A 15,365-nucleotide genomic window follows, 5' to 3' on the forward strand; every position below is an offset into this window, starting at 1 on the left:
GGGACTGAATTAGTGGGCCAGACAACGACGTTTTGTGCGCGGTTTTGTGCGCGTGGCAACGCGCCAAGAGCTTTTTTTTTGTCTTTTTTTTCTTCTCAGAGGTGGGGGGGGGGACTGTAGAGATTCTCCCCCCTCAGCCGTCGCGTCGCTGCATTCAAATTACCGCGCGCCACCTCTCTTCCATCCGTGAATGCACGGCGGAAAGACTGTGCGATGGAGGGGGGCGTGGCAGTTATTGTGCACGCTAGATAAGTGCAGCGGTGCTGGTTAGCCCGGGGAGTCGCCACCCGGGAGTGCCGCCAGCCAGAAGAGACAAGCCACCCCCAGCCACCTTCATGGAGCCCGCATGGCAGCAAGTGGTCAGCCGTCCGTCCCGTCGTGCCGTAAGCCTCCGGACATTGAACTGCTTTGGTGATTGTATCTTCTGTGCCATATATATTTCATCTCCACTGCTTCGGAAAAGCCCCTTATTCCTCTCGCAATGTTCTGTGCCGTAACGTTCAGACGAGGCTGTTGCCTGAACCCTTTCGGTAGGCAGCATTACCTACAACCCTTAGCTGCCCTTCTGCGCTCATTTGGTCATGTCGGGCAGCCTTCGCTGCACCATGGGTTGATCATTTTTGCAGGTCTTCTCTTGGAACTGCTGTTTTCTTTGGTACCTTCCTCTTCAAATTGTAGGCTGAAGACCCAGTTCAGGACATAAGTAGCTTCTAGAGCACGCAAATATCAATGCAAACCATTGCAGATATCACTTCACTTCTGAAAAAAAAGGTCTCTTTAGAACAACTTTGTTTATATATGGGTTGATCATTTTGGCAGGTCTTGTCTTGAAACTGCTGCTTTCTTTGGCACCTTCCTCTTCAATTTTTAGGCTGAAGACCCAGTTCAGGACATAAGTAGCTTCTAGAACACGCAAATATCAATGCAAACCATTGCAGATATCACTTCACTTCTGAAAAAAGGTCTCTTTAGAACAACTTTGTTTATATCGAAATGATGTAAAGTTTATTGCCAGAATATGTGGCTTCTAATGTCAACGATGACAGCTGCAGCTTGGGTGTGGTAGATAAACTTATTACGCGGACGTCTTACGCCGTTGCGTGATGCCTATGGCGTTGGGTTGCTGGGGATGAGGTTGGGTTCTATTCAACCGGCCTGTGTTTTAAATTGCTCGACATCCCGACTGCACATTAGGTTGTCTGCACGTTTTCTTCTCGCAATTTTGAAATTCTCCTCTTTGAGACCCTTCCTTGACTATATTGATTTGCAGGAGTCCGTGAGGTTCCCTAATTAATATGCACAACGTCGCACATGTTCGTTAACAGGCACGCAGATGACTGCAGGCGATTCGAACATGCACAATTTGCTTGTGGGAAACGACTAAACTTGGCCTCCAGTGCGATAAAAGTAAACAAAAAGGCGACAAAGCGTGCGCCGAAGGTCGTGCTCTTGCTGCGGAAAACAGTCTAAGCTTGCAGGAGTCCTGCCATTCACCGACGTGAGCGTAAAGTACGTCGAGCAGCCCGCGGACTGTCCGCGGAGATGCGCATTTGAGGCCCGCTTAAGCACGCAGGAATAAACGATGCTTTCAAGGTAACCGAAACCAAGGCTTCATTTCACAAATCCATTTTGATATAACTAGCATCTAACCTTTAGCACCTTACAGATATCTAAAAAGTGCAGGTACAAGTTCGAGCAGAACACACGGAGAAGCGCGCCACCAGAAATTACGCAGCGAGCATACAATGCGGTGTCATTATAATAAAATGAAGTGGCTGCTGACCTGGAAGGTGGTAGCCGTCTTGTGCGAAGTGCTTTGAGCAAACGTGCCTGGTGGGCGTCACCTTTTTTCCAATCCGTACGTTCAATGTCCACAACGCTTTGCGAGGCGCGCCGTCTGTTCATCGCGGGAAGCGGTAAAAGTTTGCACTGCTGAACTTCAATCATACCGACACACAGAAGGGGGCGCATAAAAAGTGGTTACAAATCCGTTTTTTCGTCTTTGGGTCTTGTTTCGGCGGTATTACAAGAACTATGCCGTTACGACGATAAACAAGCACGGTGTGCAACAAAGAAGTTTGCATCCGGACCTCATTAGGCCGATGCTCGCGGCAGCCGCCAGGTGGGGAACACAAACAAGGGGTCGCGAATATAAACGTCACCTCTTCGTTGTGTCCCATACCACTGTATGGTGTGATATCAACAATTGTTCCAAAATATTCACACAAAGCAAAAAAAAATTAATAACTTATTAATCTTAACCCACCCCCTACATTCCACTGCACCCTATCTTGGCCTGAGCGGCTTTCATTTTACCGTGGAAACGTTTGATAATAAAGTTATGACGACCATCTAATTACGGACCTTTTAAAGTTTGCGTCTTGTTCAGAGCATTCCTAATTCAAGTTAGAATTAAAACATTATTTAAAAAGCATTTCTATGCATTCGTATTATGAGGTTAAACAACTTCACACCTGTAATGCTGCGGGAACTCCCAATTAGACGCCTTTCTTGAAGGCGTTCACTTCATGGTCTTCAAATATGTATTTCACGCGCGATAATGTGTTTTTAAGGAAGGAGGTGTGTGTTTTATTTATATCAGGAATGTTGCTATTTATTTGTAGGAACCGACGGTACGGATTTTTCTTTGGACATGTTCTATGGTTTACGTGTAAGCGTGAAAAGAGCGCGGCCGGCGTGTATGCGGTACGGTGCACACTCACCAGACTGTCCCCGGTTTCCGTAATATGTAATCAGTGAATTCAATGCACATTTTAAGTGCGACTGCACTTCTTAAGCGACCCTGAATCACGCGTCCACCGCCGTCCGTCCGTCCGCACCACATACCCACTTAGGGCGATTGGCCAAGAAGAGTTCCTAATTTCTTTAGCACATACCCACTTAGGGCGATTGGCCAAGTAATCTGAATCACGCGTCCACCGCCGTCCGTCCGTCCGCACCACATACCCACTTAGGGCGATTGGCCAAGAAGAGTTCGTAATTTCTTTAGCACATACCCACTTAGGGCGATTGGCCAAGTAATCTGAATCACGCGTCCACCGCCGTCCGTCCGTCCGCACCACATACCCACTTAGGGCGATTGGCCAAGAAGAGTTCCTAATTTCTTTAGCACATACCCACTTAGGGCGATTGGCCAAGAATCGGGCGTGAGAAGGGCTAATGCACCCGCTTAAAGGAGTACTGACACGAAATTTCAAAGCTGAGATCCGCTCTAGCAATCAAGTACAACGACAACACAAATAGGTGTCTGTGAATAAATGCATCTTTCTTTCTTTGTAGTTGTGTGTGTGTGTGTGTGTGTGATCTCTCTTTCGCGAACATTACCGAACCGCGCAAATTCAACTCCTGCATTCGCACTTTCACATTCTTCCCCTCGGGGAAATTCGGGGAAATTTTTTGTCGAAATTAGCATTGCATACGTGCTAGAATCGTCGTCTCCTTGTTTGTGCAGCTTAAATTTTATGAAAAATGTTGCATGTCTCTCACTAAGCCACACGCTCAAGTATTATGCTGACAGGCTCGTACATTTGCTACCTCATGTGCAGGTTTTCGGCTCATCGCAATTCTTGCAAAACTAATAACTCTGCAGGTATTTAGACTAATTTAAAGAATTTTGGCCTTGCTAATACTGAGGGCGACAGCGTGCATTGTGCGGTGTTTGAAGGTCTGCGCTTAACTCTTCCACGTTTCAGAACCAAGGAAACTATCGCATTGAAATGTACGTGTTATAACCTTTGACAGCGAGTAAGGCAAGAAGTATTTAAAATTCTGGAAACTTGCAGGGTTTTCATGTCAAGTCGAGTCTCTGCTCCATGCAAAATATCACTTTCTTGCAGTAGTTTCACTTGGTTTCTGATAATTCGAAATTTTGAGCGAGAAAGCTGGGGATTGTATATTTCTCAAAGTAATGGTTCAGCAGCGTAGAGTAAATTGACTGTATCGCTACTTATTTCCACCTGGTAGAAATCGCAGCTACCAAAAGAGCGTGTTGATTGTTTACTTTATTTATTGGGTAATTTGGGGTCTAACAAACCGAAGGTACACCTGGGCTCCGAGTTGCGAAAATTAATTTGACTCCCCCCGTCCCCGGAAACTTTAACGTGACACAACGTGAGGTTCTAGGTGCCGAGAACTTTAGTGGCTCGCCTTGTCGTAGCTCGCTGTAACACGTAACGCTCTACTGACGAAATCGGGTGCCACAGTAAGAAAGCGGACCCAAGTAGAGCCTGGCGTACCGTCGTAGCGGCGTCCCACAAAGGCTTCGAAAGCCAAGCGCTTTCTATAGTCATAACCGCTCGAACTTTGCAAACCACTGGCGCTTGTCATACATCTCCACGTTGTTCAGAGCAAAGAAAACTGTAGGTACGTTTGAGGCGTAACATAGGTAACTAATACGTAACTGACATACGTAACCAACTGGCAGCGCCCGCGTTCTTTTAGTGCGGTATGCTCGTTTGGGTTGGTTTTTACGACAGTAGCGAAAGAAACAGCAGGGCAAGAAAAAGCGTGTTTCAAACTGTGTGGTATGGCACCGACCGCTCTTATTTGATACGAATAAAAGTTTTCCTTCTCCTCCGACCGTGCCGGCACGTGTGTGGTGTAACGCAAGCACAAAAAGAACATAACTCCCTCTGGAGCTGTTTCAGGCAAGGGGTGCGCGTGTTCTCCGGAGGCAAGAAATTTGAATTGAATTGGACACACTTCAGTTCCATTCATCAACAGAGAAGCGAGGCAGGGCGGCGAAACCGTGATGGGTGGTAGCAGTGAGCAAGTCAGCAGATAACGGCCCTGCAGCCCATAATGGCCAATCACTGCTCTGCATTTCCGACAGCTTTCACGTTGAGTGGAACGGCTTCAATTTTTGCTTTTCGTTTCCCCCAGAGAAACAGCCACTGTGGTCGCGAGAAAACCCGCGTCCTTGGACTCAGCAGCACAACGTCTTATCCACTGTGCCATCGCGACAGCTAGAAAAACATGTTGACGTGTAACAAATGCAGCACTCTCAAAGAAGCCGCAACAAGTGGTGTTGATGGGTGCATAGGTGACCACAAAAGATACAGCACCACGGTACTTTGTAAAACGATGACTGTTGACTAGAGGAGACTTTTACAGCCGCAACGCAACTCAGATAACCTGCCCTACGCAGTGCGTGACGTCAACAACAAAATAGACACATGTTAACGATTTCCTGTTTTATATTTAGTTTATTATTTCCTCTGTCCGTAGACTTCGTTATACCCCATCCAAACACGGCTCGCCGGTGTTGCTCGAAAACAATGCGGCGCATCTGTGAAACGCGCCTGAACTACAGACATGCGGTGTGTGGCGAGAAGGAACTGTGACGCATGCGGAGAGCCGGTTTTGGGTGCCAGGCGGGGGCCGTTCCGGCTACCGGAACGGGGAATCGCGTGCACAGACGCGTCCCTCTCCGCCCATGTGTCCCCCGCTTAAGGCACACGTGACGTCGCAAGAATTGCGTGCGGCGAAGGGGCGCAGTAGAGGTGTAACCATCTCGACGCCGCAGGAGTGGCGATTGGAGAGGGTGCGCTGCTATTATCGTTAGTTGAGTCCATGCTACGAGGTTTGTTTCTGGACACGCTGGGGGATCTACTCTTGCATCTAACTCCTAAAAACAAGCTTAAAATGATTTCGTGTATAAATCCCAAGTACTAGAGATTTTTACCTGACCGTTTCTGGCGGCTCGCTCCGCTCCGGTAGCAAGCGTGGGTGTCATTACGCATGCGTGGCGTGCTCTCGGCCCAACCGGCGTTACCGGAATGAGACCCCGCTCCGCTGACATGGCTCCAGGGCTCAGGATTACCTGGCGCGCCTCCCTCACCTGAGGGGACACTCGCTAGGACTAAGCCTCGTCAGAAATAAAGTTATTCTCTCTCCCTCTCTCTCTCTCGCTGAGGAGACCGTTGCGACAGCTTCGCTATCTCGCGGAATTCCAACATGACTGCCCCCAGCTAGGTGAGCGCGCTACTGCGAACTTCGGGCCTTTAGTAAGAACAAGGATGACGAAACCACCAAAGCACCTCCAAAGCACCTTCACCAAAACACCAAAGTGTTTTTCTTAGGGTTATATTGTCTGTCTGGAAGTGTTTCTTATGCGAGCTGCTCTGCAATTGTTGTACCCTTTTTCCAAATGTCCGAGTCGGATACGTGTCTCGCTTGCAATGAGCCGCTTCCTGTTAATGGTCTATACCCAACATGCTGTGAATGCAGTTATGGATACCACATCGATACATGTTCAGGCGTGAACAAATCACCCTTGAAATCCAGTGATGATGAGGCCAGAAAAACTTGGAAGTGCAAAACATGCAGTATCATGGCAGCTCGAGGCGCTCATTGCAGTAAAGCAAAAAAATTTCCCCCGCATTTCCCCGAGGGGGAGAATGTGAAAGTGCGAATGCACGGTTTTCGGCCCGCTTGCGGCGCTTGCGCTCGGCCCCCGCAGCCCACCGCCTCGCCGCCTTCTCTTCCATCTCTTCCATCGGGTTTGTAGTATCACGTGTACACCACGCAGTTATCAAGCCGCTATAACGCCGCTGAGTCGCCAACGCACGCCGCTGACGACGTAGTTTGAATGCGTTAAAGATATAAGGCGCGTCTAACACTGATATCACCGTCGCGTCCGTGGCTTGGTCGGTAGAGCGTCGCGCTGCGGCCGCAGAGTCCTCGGATCGAAACCTGGCGCCGGATGCTGTTTCTTTTTGAAATATAGAGGAGCACTGCGGACGCCGCCGACGCCGCCGCCGCCGCCGGCGGTGGATGGTTTGGGGTCGCTTATAAAGTGACCCCAAACCATCCACCGCCGGCGGCGGCGGCGGCGTCGGCGGCGTCCGCAGTGCTCCTCTATATTTAAAAAAGAAACAGCATCCGGCGCCAGGTTTCGATCCGAGGACTTTGCGGCCGCAGCGCGACGCGCTACCGACTAAGCCACGGACGCCACGCTGATATCAGTGTGAGTAACGCGTCTTATATCTTTAACGCATTCAAACTACGTCGTCAGCGGCGTGCGTTGGCGACTCAGCGGCGTTATAGCGGCTTGATAACTGCGTGGTGTACACGTGATACTACAAACCCGATGGAAGAGAAGGCGGCGAGGCGGTGGGCTGCGGGGGCCGAGCGCAACCCCGCAAGCGGGCCGACAACCGTGCATTCGCACTTTCACATTCTCCCCCTCGGGGAAATGCGGGAGAATTTTTTTTAAATATAGAGGAGCACTGCGGACGCCGCCGACGCCGCCGCCGCCGCCGGTGGTGGATGGTTTGGGGTCGCTTATAAAGTGCATTCGCACTTAAAACCAGGGCAGGAACGGCCTTTGAAAAAATTCTTGCTGAAATCAACGCCAAGCTGGCACAGATCCCTGAAATTCAAAGCAACGTGGATGCTTTAAAGCTAATGAAAGACCCGCCGCGGTGGCTCAGTGGCTAAGGCGTTGCGCTGTTGAGCACGAGGTCGCGGGCTCGATTCCCGGCCGCGGCGGCCGCTTGTCTGATGGAGCCGAAAAGCAAAAACGCCCGTGTGTACGAGATTTCGGCGCCCGTTAAAGATCCCCAGGTGGTCCAAATTAATCTGGAGCCCTCCACTACGGCGCGCCTCATCGCCTGCATTGCGTCGGCGCGTTAAACCGGACAATCAATCAGCTAATGAAAAAAACAGTTGACAAAGTAGAGCACTCGGTTCAGCATTTGTTAGACCAATATGACGCGGTGCTTGCAGGCCTCAAATAGCAGTCATCTGATATTACCGCCTTAAAACAAAGGTTGAAAAAATTGAGTCACGCAACGATAGCCAGGAGGTTCATGAGTTGAAGCTGCAGTTGAATCGACTAGAGCAGTACAGCCGACAGCAGAATATAGAAATTCATGGGCTACCTCCAACAGAAAACGAGAATCTACTAGAAAAACTAAACAAAATTGCAGCTGACATTGATCTTGCTGAACTGACCCCGTCTGACGTTGAAGGCCTACACAGGCTACCCCCCAAACCGGATAAGGCACCGGCTGTGCTGGTTCGCTTTGCGTCACGCGTAACAAGGAACGAGTGGATGACAAAGAAGGCAGAACTAAGGGCGGCAAACACAGCAGTATATTTCCTCGACAATCTGACGTCACACAATAAAGCTCTGCTCTGGATGATGAAGTCGAAGGCCCAAGAAAAGCATTATCAGTTTGCATGGCAGAAGGAAGGGAAGTTGTTTGTGCGCAAGGCAACTGGCGCACGCGTGGTTCAAATTGAATGTGAGGCGGATCTTGACAAGATTCGCTGAGCCCTCGGTGTTCTTTTGATATTTTTTTTTAATGTTCGATGCCCACAAAGCAACGTACTATGACTGTACGTCATTTAACTCTGCTGTACACAATCGCCGTTTAAATGCCAGTAACAATATGTCAATATTCCACGTTAATGCAAGAAGTTTGAAAAACAAAGTGTTTGATTATGAAACTGCTTTAAATTCGCTATCTCACTCGTTTCATTTCCTGTCTTTCACAGAGACTTGGTTTTTAAATAAACATGATGCTGTCAGTAAATGATGTATGGTTCTTTCGTTGTTGTTGATGATGATGGTGATCTGCGTTGGTGCCTGATGGTGACGCCACTGATGACACGACGACGATGGTTGATGGAGGGTTTTTCAAACTGTATATTTACACGGAAGACATATACAGGATATTTACAGACTGAAGTAGACAGTAAGAAATAAAGTGGGTTCCTAGGTCAGCTAAGACTTTGTGCCCGCGGCACCCCCGTCAGCGACGGACCCTGACCTAAGACTACCCAAGTGGTGAGATCCACCCTAGCCTGACCTGGCTAGCCCGGCAAGACGCCGGCCGTGCATAGCACATTAAACCCTGAGGATTCAAGCCCGAGACCTCGTGTGTCGTGGTTTTGATGGCTTACTTAGGCTCCACCCCCGATACACAGGCCAATCAGTATCTACCGGCGACCTGATTGGATGTATCACCGAATCCGGGCCTAAACCGCGGGGGGCAACACCCCTCCGTAACCCTCAAACGCTGGTCACTCTCTCTCACCAGAAAACAAGGAAGAGATCAAAAGTAAACCAAGCAAATAAGCAAACACTCAGACACCCAGGGAAACACGTGCAAGCGCCCGGGGCATGCTTTTACACCTGCGACTTGCGTTGCCCGTTCCCACGCCTGCACTTTACGCGTATAACGCCTTGCCCAAAGTTGGACCGACAACCCAAACGCGGGGTGACCCGTATCCGTTTCTCTTAACGAACGCAGCGCGCCCTCGAGGCTCCCCGCCATTGACAGGCGATCCTCGGCAGAACCCATATGGGTCGCGCGGACCCCGCGGCGTCGCATTCCAAACGAAACATCTTCGCACCTCCTTAGTGTGCGCGCGGGCCAACAAAGACCCAACCACCACCCCAATCGGCCGCCGTCACAGCACGGTTGACAGCCCCTTGCTCCCCGTTATCAGAAGCGCATCGGGCCACTTTGTTTTACAACCGTCCCTCCGGCTAAACGCGCGCGCAGGCGGCCCCCTAAGCGACCCTGAGGACGTCCGCGGAAAGCGCATCGAGAATCCGACCCACGATTTCCCACGCTCGTACTGTGCTTGGCAACACGCCGTTCAAAACAACGCCACAGACTAGCTGAGGCTCAAGACAATTCGTCTCCACGCAGGCGGCATGATCCAAAGGCCGCCTGCTGTTGACAGGCTGGCTGCCATAAAGCCCTTCAGGCGCCCTTCAGGGAACCGCCGATTCCCACGCTTTCGACTTTGCAGCGTCGCTGGCGCCTGCAACCCTTACACTGTCAAACTACAAGGATATAAGTCGGAAGGGGTTTATAGAAATAATCCTAAGGGTGGTGGGTCTTCAATTTATGTTAAGGGTGGTATTTCTTATGAAGTGTTGTCTGAATTCTCTTATGTTAGCGTTCACTTTGAGTCCATGACTATTAAATGTGGCGCAGTACTTATCGCTTCAGTCTATCGCCCTCCGTCTGGCGACGTTAAGGAATTTGTTGAGGATGTCAGCACTATTCTCGAGTATGTGTCCTTGTAAACCTACAAATTGTTCTTGTTGGCGACTTCAATATAGATGTTCTAACGCCTAGTACTCAATGTCAACAATTTTTGCATCTAATTCAATCTTTTTCGTGTTCAAATGTCATTTGCTCACCTACAACGATTACTCCAAATAGTGTCACCCTAATTGATCTATGTGTCACAAACTTCGAGAATAACTCAATTTTTTCAGGAATCATGGCCTTTGATCTAAGCGATCATCTACCAGTATTGTTTTTCTTTTCTCAAGTTAAGAAGCAGACCAGAAAGGGCTACGACACTGTAGTCCCTTGTAAAAACTACAGCGAGGATGCCATTCATTGTTTTTGTGTCTTAATAGAAAGTGTAACCTAGGATCACGTTTACAGCGAAGCTAACCCAAATCAATCGTACAATATATTTTTGTGTAAAGTGAAGCAGTGCTATGACATTGCATTTCCATTGCGACTTGTAAAGAGGTACAAAAATCCAGGAAATCGTGGGTTGCGCAAGCGCTATACAAGAAAATCAAAGCTTGTGATAAATTATATCACAAGTTTATTCAGGTTAAAGATCTAGCTTTATTTAGGCAATACAAAAAATTCATAAATAAATTAAACTCTGAACTTAGGAAAGCAAGAATTACTTATCATACCAAGAAGTTTGCTACTATATCTAACAATAAAAAAAAATCTGGGCTTATTGCATTCACTTATCAGGAAGCCTAACGAAAAAATCTCCAGTACACTTACTTTTGAAGGTACTGAATACAGTGGTGAGTTAGTAGCAGATAAGTTTAATTCATATTTCTTGAGTTCTGGCGCACGCCCCTATCACATGGACCAGGAAAAGAACTAGAACAGCACCTTTTGACACAGCCAGTCGGTTCTATCTTTCTTACCCCATTGACTTTGCTTGAAATATTATCGTTCATTAAATCATTGAACAAAAATTGGGCTGCTAGAGATGATGACATGAAAGCTGTACCAGTTATAGCTGTTGCTGATCTCTTATGTGCTCCCTTACAGCATATCTGTAATAATGCATTATTAACTACAGGTATTTTTCCAGACAAAATGAAAATTGCGAGAGTTGTCGTTTTACATAACGGTGGTTCTCTTGCTAACATAAATAATTTTAGACCAATATCTGTACTTCCTCTATTTTCTATAGTTCTGTATTATGCCCTGAAAACACGACTTACAAAGTTTCTGGACGGCCAACAATTACTTGTAACAGAACAATTCGGATTCAGGGAAAAAAGGTCGACGGAAATTGCACTATTGCGAATAAAAGATAAGACATGCTCAAATATTGACTCAAAGTAGTACACTATAGGGCTTTTCCTCGATTTTAGGAAGGTATTCGATTCTATTAAACAGGATGTATTGTTTCGCAAGCTTCCCTACTACCGAATCCAAGGTTTGACCCTAGACTTGATACGTAGCTACCTAACTGACAGATTACAATACTGTTGTCTAGATGGGCACAAGTCTCAACTACAACAGATAACATATGGGGTACCACAGGGTTCAATCTTGGGACCGTTATTTTTTATCATTTATATAAATGATCTTGTTTTCATACCGGAAACTCCTTAGGCAATACTATATCCTGATGATACCAGCTTATTTTTTTTCAAGTGATAATCTCGGTACTCTTGAAGCGGCCGCTAATGAATGGTTGGTGCAGTTATCAAGGTGGTTGGATTTAAAGAGCTCCTATTAAATGTAGGCAAAACTAAATATGTTGGTTTCAAGAGCCGAAGCAAACCAGACAATTATGTCAACATTAAATTTCAGAATAATGCGATTGAGCAAGTATGTACATACAAGTTTATTGGCGTTCTCTTAAATGAAAACTTAGGCTGGACACCCCATGTGAACAAGATCCACGCAAGCGTATCGAGATCAATCGCAGTTCTGTACATAATAAAAAATTTAGGGCCAAACTGGCTTAATATACAACTGTACTACTCTTTAGTTCAGTGACATATCCATTACTGTTTATTAATATGGGGTACTACAACTAAGTACAATTTAGAAAGACTACTGGTTTTACAAAAGCGAGCTGTACGCTGCATAGAAAACCTACAACGAATGGATCACACAGCGCCATTTTTCTACAAACATAACCTGCTTACAGTTAGTCAGCTTTTTCACCTTAACTTGCCATGCATATACGAAATGAGGCTATATTGAGTCAAGCTACCAGTTTTTAATCATTAATTGTAGCAAACACCCAGTATGATTTAGGACACAGCCGTTTTAGGACACCAGCCATTCGAACAAACTATGGAACACAGACACTAGCCTACTTGATACCCGATTTTCTAAATGCACATCCTGGTATATTCGATTGGGTTAAAAATTGCCGTTCTGATTACAAATGTAAAAGTAACGTCAAAATGTACTTGTTATCACTCGCTCATAATTAATTTAAAAGAAGCGGACCGTGGAGCGTCTTCCGGTAACAAATATACGGTTCACTTATGTGATCTTGTAACTTTTCTTTTTCTTCTAATAAATGCGTGTGTGTGTGTTGTTAAACTTGTATGCCTTATGTATAAAACATTGGAAATGTTATAATTATCTGCTAAACATTCTGTAAAACACATCTGCATGCGTCATTGTTTTACTGCCTGGTTATTTGTTGTAATTTATTGTATAATGAACTGCTAGCTTGCCTCGTAACGCTTGAATTATCGTGCTTGTGTTGCTTTTCTTGCAAGTGAACTGGTCATTTTATTGCTTCTGTGCAATGTACTTTGAGTGTCAGGGACCCAGTCAGGCAGCTTGTTGCCTTTAGCCCTCTCATCCTGGACAATGTATGTCTGTACGAAATCGGAAATAAACAAAATATATAAAGGTGCACATATCTCAACGAGGTTTTGAACGGAAGTGAAAATTTTGACCGAAGCGCGAGCCTGCTTCTGCGCATCTCCCAGAAAGACGGCTCTTTCTTGGCTATAAAAAAGTTGAACGGCTTCTTTTAAATTATTTAGGACCATTAGGTTGTCTCAGAGACTATGTAAAAAAGGTGAAAATAGGCTATAAACAACGTATTTTGTTTGTTTTTAGTGACCAAAATTTAAATTCATATATTTCCTTTTGGGTGAAGTTTTGGTTAACACACGCACAGGGCACAACCAGTAACGCGAATGATTCCCCGTCGAGGGATGTGCGGTTATCGGTTAGCTAAACGCCTTTCTGCTGATGACGCTCCAGTTGTGCTGAGTGGGCCGTTGGGAGCGGACCGGACCGTCAAAAACGGTCAGCTAAAACTCTCTTTTATCGACGTAACGTGTAAATGAGAGTTGGCATACGTTCGGGCATCAAACGTTTTAATTTTTGTTTGTCGTTGCAGATGCAGACCTGGTCGGGACGACTGCAGGCTTGTGAAATATGGGAGAGGCCCTTACCCATATTGTTGCCAAGGTCTTGTGGTGTGCAGTGGCCTCTAGCCATTTGCTCTGCTAGTAGGCTTGTCATTGTGGCCCGTCTTCCGGTTCTTCTGGTCTAGTAGTCTGTCTTAAGCTTACAATACGAAGGTGATTGACCTTTTGAGTTTGCTTTTTTTTAATTCACGGGCGATCAAAGTAGAACGCTTGTGACTTCCTGAGGATAGGCTCACTTCAATCTCTTCTTGATTCTTGATAAATTTGATTCTTGATTCTTGAGACAATTCTTGATAAAAATGTCTGTGAAATTATGACGCTGAAATAAACCAGTCATCAAGAAAAGTTTTGGAAAAGATGTTTGTATGGTGTTGGGGCTATTCGTTCGTGAACTAGCAGGAATATTTGGATCCTTAGTTCTCCGTTGCAAGCACGTGTTTCGCGTATGCATGTGATATCGCGTCACTTAACCACAATAGAAAAAGCAGAAGAGAACATGTCAATGTTCTCCAAAAGTTGTGCAAATAAATCTGGAGTGCTGTGCATTGGGATCTGCTTCCGAATTTGACACTACGAGTGGGTATTTCAAATCAATCGTGCTTTAAGAAACCAATTGGCACGTCCCGATGACAAAGGGATTTAGATGTTCCCCTAAATATAACCGGGCTGTTGGCCGTACTGGAGAAGGCAGGCGAAAAAAATTGGCCGCGTATCTCCTCCTCTTGTTGCAAATGTCGACGTAAGACAATCCCCGACTGGCCCCCTGGCAAGTAAATGCATTCCTTCGCTTTCCCGCTCACTACTCATGCAGTTCCTCTCCCGGCTCGTTCCTACCAAGACAACATGCTAGGGGTTGGCCCAGACAATTGAAATTTACCACGTTCCACAGCTCCTTTCGGGTGCCTCGATGCCAGCGCTGCCATACTGCGGAGACGCGCGTGAATCATGGCACCCGACTTTACCGTTTATAGAACCTCGGGGCTCCACTCCACGAGCGTTCCATCGGAACGCAGAGCCTATCTCGTGGAGCCCTTAACTGCTGTTCCCGTTCGATTTTTCTAGGATTCTGCTAGGTAGCGCGGGCAACAGCAGGCGACCGTTTTCTGCAGTTCATGTAGTATTTTATTTTCTATCGCGAAAACCCAGCATTCGTAAATATTTTTATCAAGAAAAACTGCAAATATCACTAATACATTGATTTTCGGCATTATAATCGCGTAATGTCTTGTTCTTGTTCAACAATGTTGACAAGTATTAACATTAACACCGGACTGAGGCTGGTAGATATACATTATTGCACAGATAATCTTTCCTTTTGGCAGGCTGGCTAAATCGAGTGACACACAGACATGCAGAGAGACAGACCAAAACATTCCAGTTTAAGTAGCCCAAGAAAGACTGTCGTCTTTCAAAAATGCACGAGGAGCCACAAAAATGATGTGGGAAACTGCTCCCTGCGTTTTCACGTGTGACTGCATATAGTCTATTTTAACGCCAGAGCTGTTTAAGGCTTTAATTCCGCCATGGAGTGTTATGAGAAAACTGCACCCAGATAAGTGCGCGTCGCCTTGTGAGGAGTGCATCGCATACTTCAGGCTTGCGCGTGGGATTGCACCGCGTGAGGAGCTTGCAATAAAATTTCAAGCAAAAATACTTAGCGTATACGTGAGCCTTCGCCGCGTGAAGAGCGCGCCGCGCGGCGCGTGAAGAGCGCCGCGTGAAGAGTCCGCCATCTTAGCCTTTGAGTGCACACTGGCCAGCGTTCATGGCGTCGTCTCTTGCGTGCTCTTCTTCTCGGCAGTTGACGTGCGTCCGCGTCTAAAGTGGGGCACTACAGACGGCGAGTTCGCGAATCCCGTTGCCGCGGTTTCTAGCGCTCGCTAACGCATTTTACTTTGAGAGAGATATGAAAGGCTGC

The 15,365-nt window shown here is 46.8% G+C and overlaps 1 long non-coding RNA gene across 1 annotated transcript in view; it reads left to right on the forward strand.

Moving 5' to 3' along the window:
• LOC144151536 (uncharacterized) overlaps nt 1-13,675 on the forward strand; it is a 69,994-nt gene extending 56,319 nt beyond the window's left edge. Inside the window, exon 4 of the long non-coding RNA XR_013318892.1 lies at nt 13,417-13,675. This is a non-coding gene — a long non-coding RNA (uncharacterized LOC144151536). The remainder of the gene's footprint in view (nt 1-13,416) is intronic.
• The last annotated feature ends 1,690 nt before the right edge of the window (nt 13,676-15,365 follow it).

The sequence above is a fragment of the Haemaphysalis longicornis genome, unplaced genomic scaffold (genome assembly GCF_048455015.1).
Source record: "Haemaphysalis longicornis isolate Haplotype H1 unplaced genomic scaffold, Haemaphysalis longicornis Haplotype H1 scaffold_9, whole genome shotgun sequence".
Classification (NCBI taxonomy): domain Eukaryota; kingdom Metazoa; phylum Arthropoda; class Arachnida; order Ixodida; family Ixodidae; genus Haemaphysalis; species Haemaphysalis longicornis.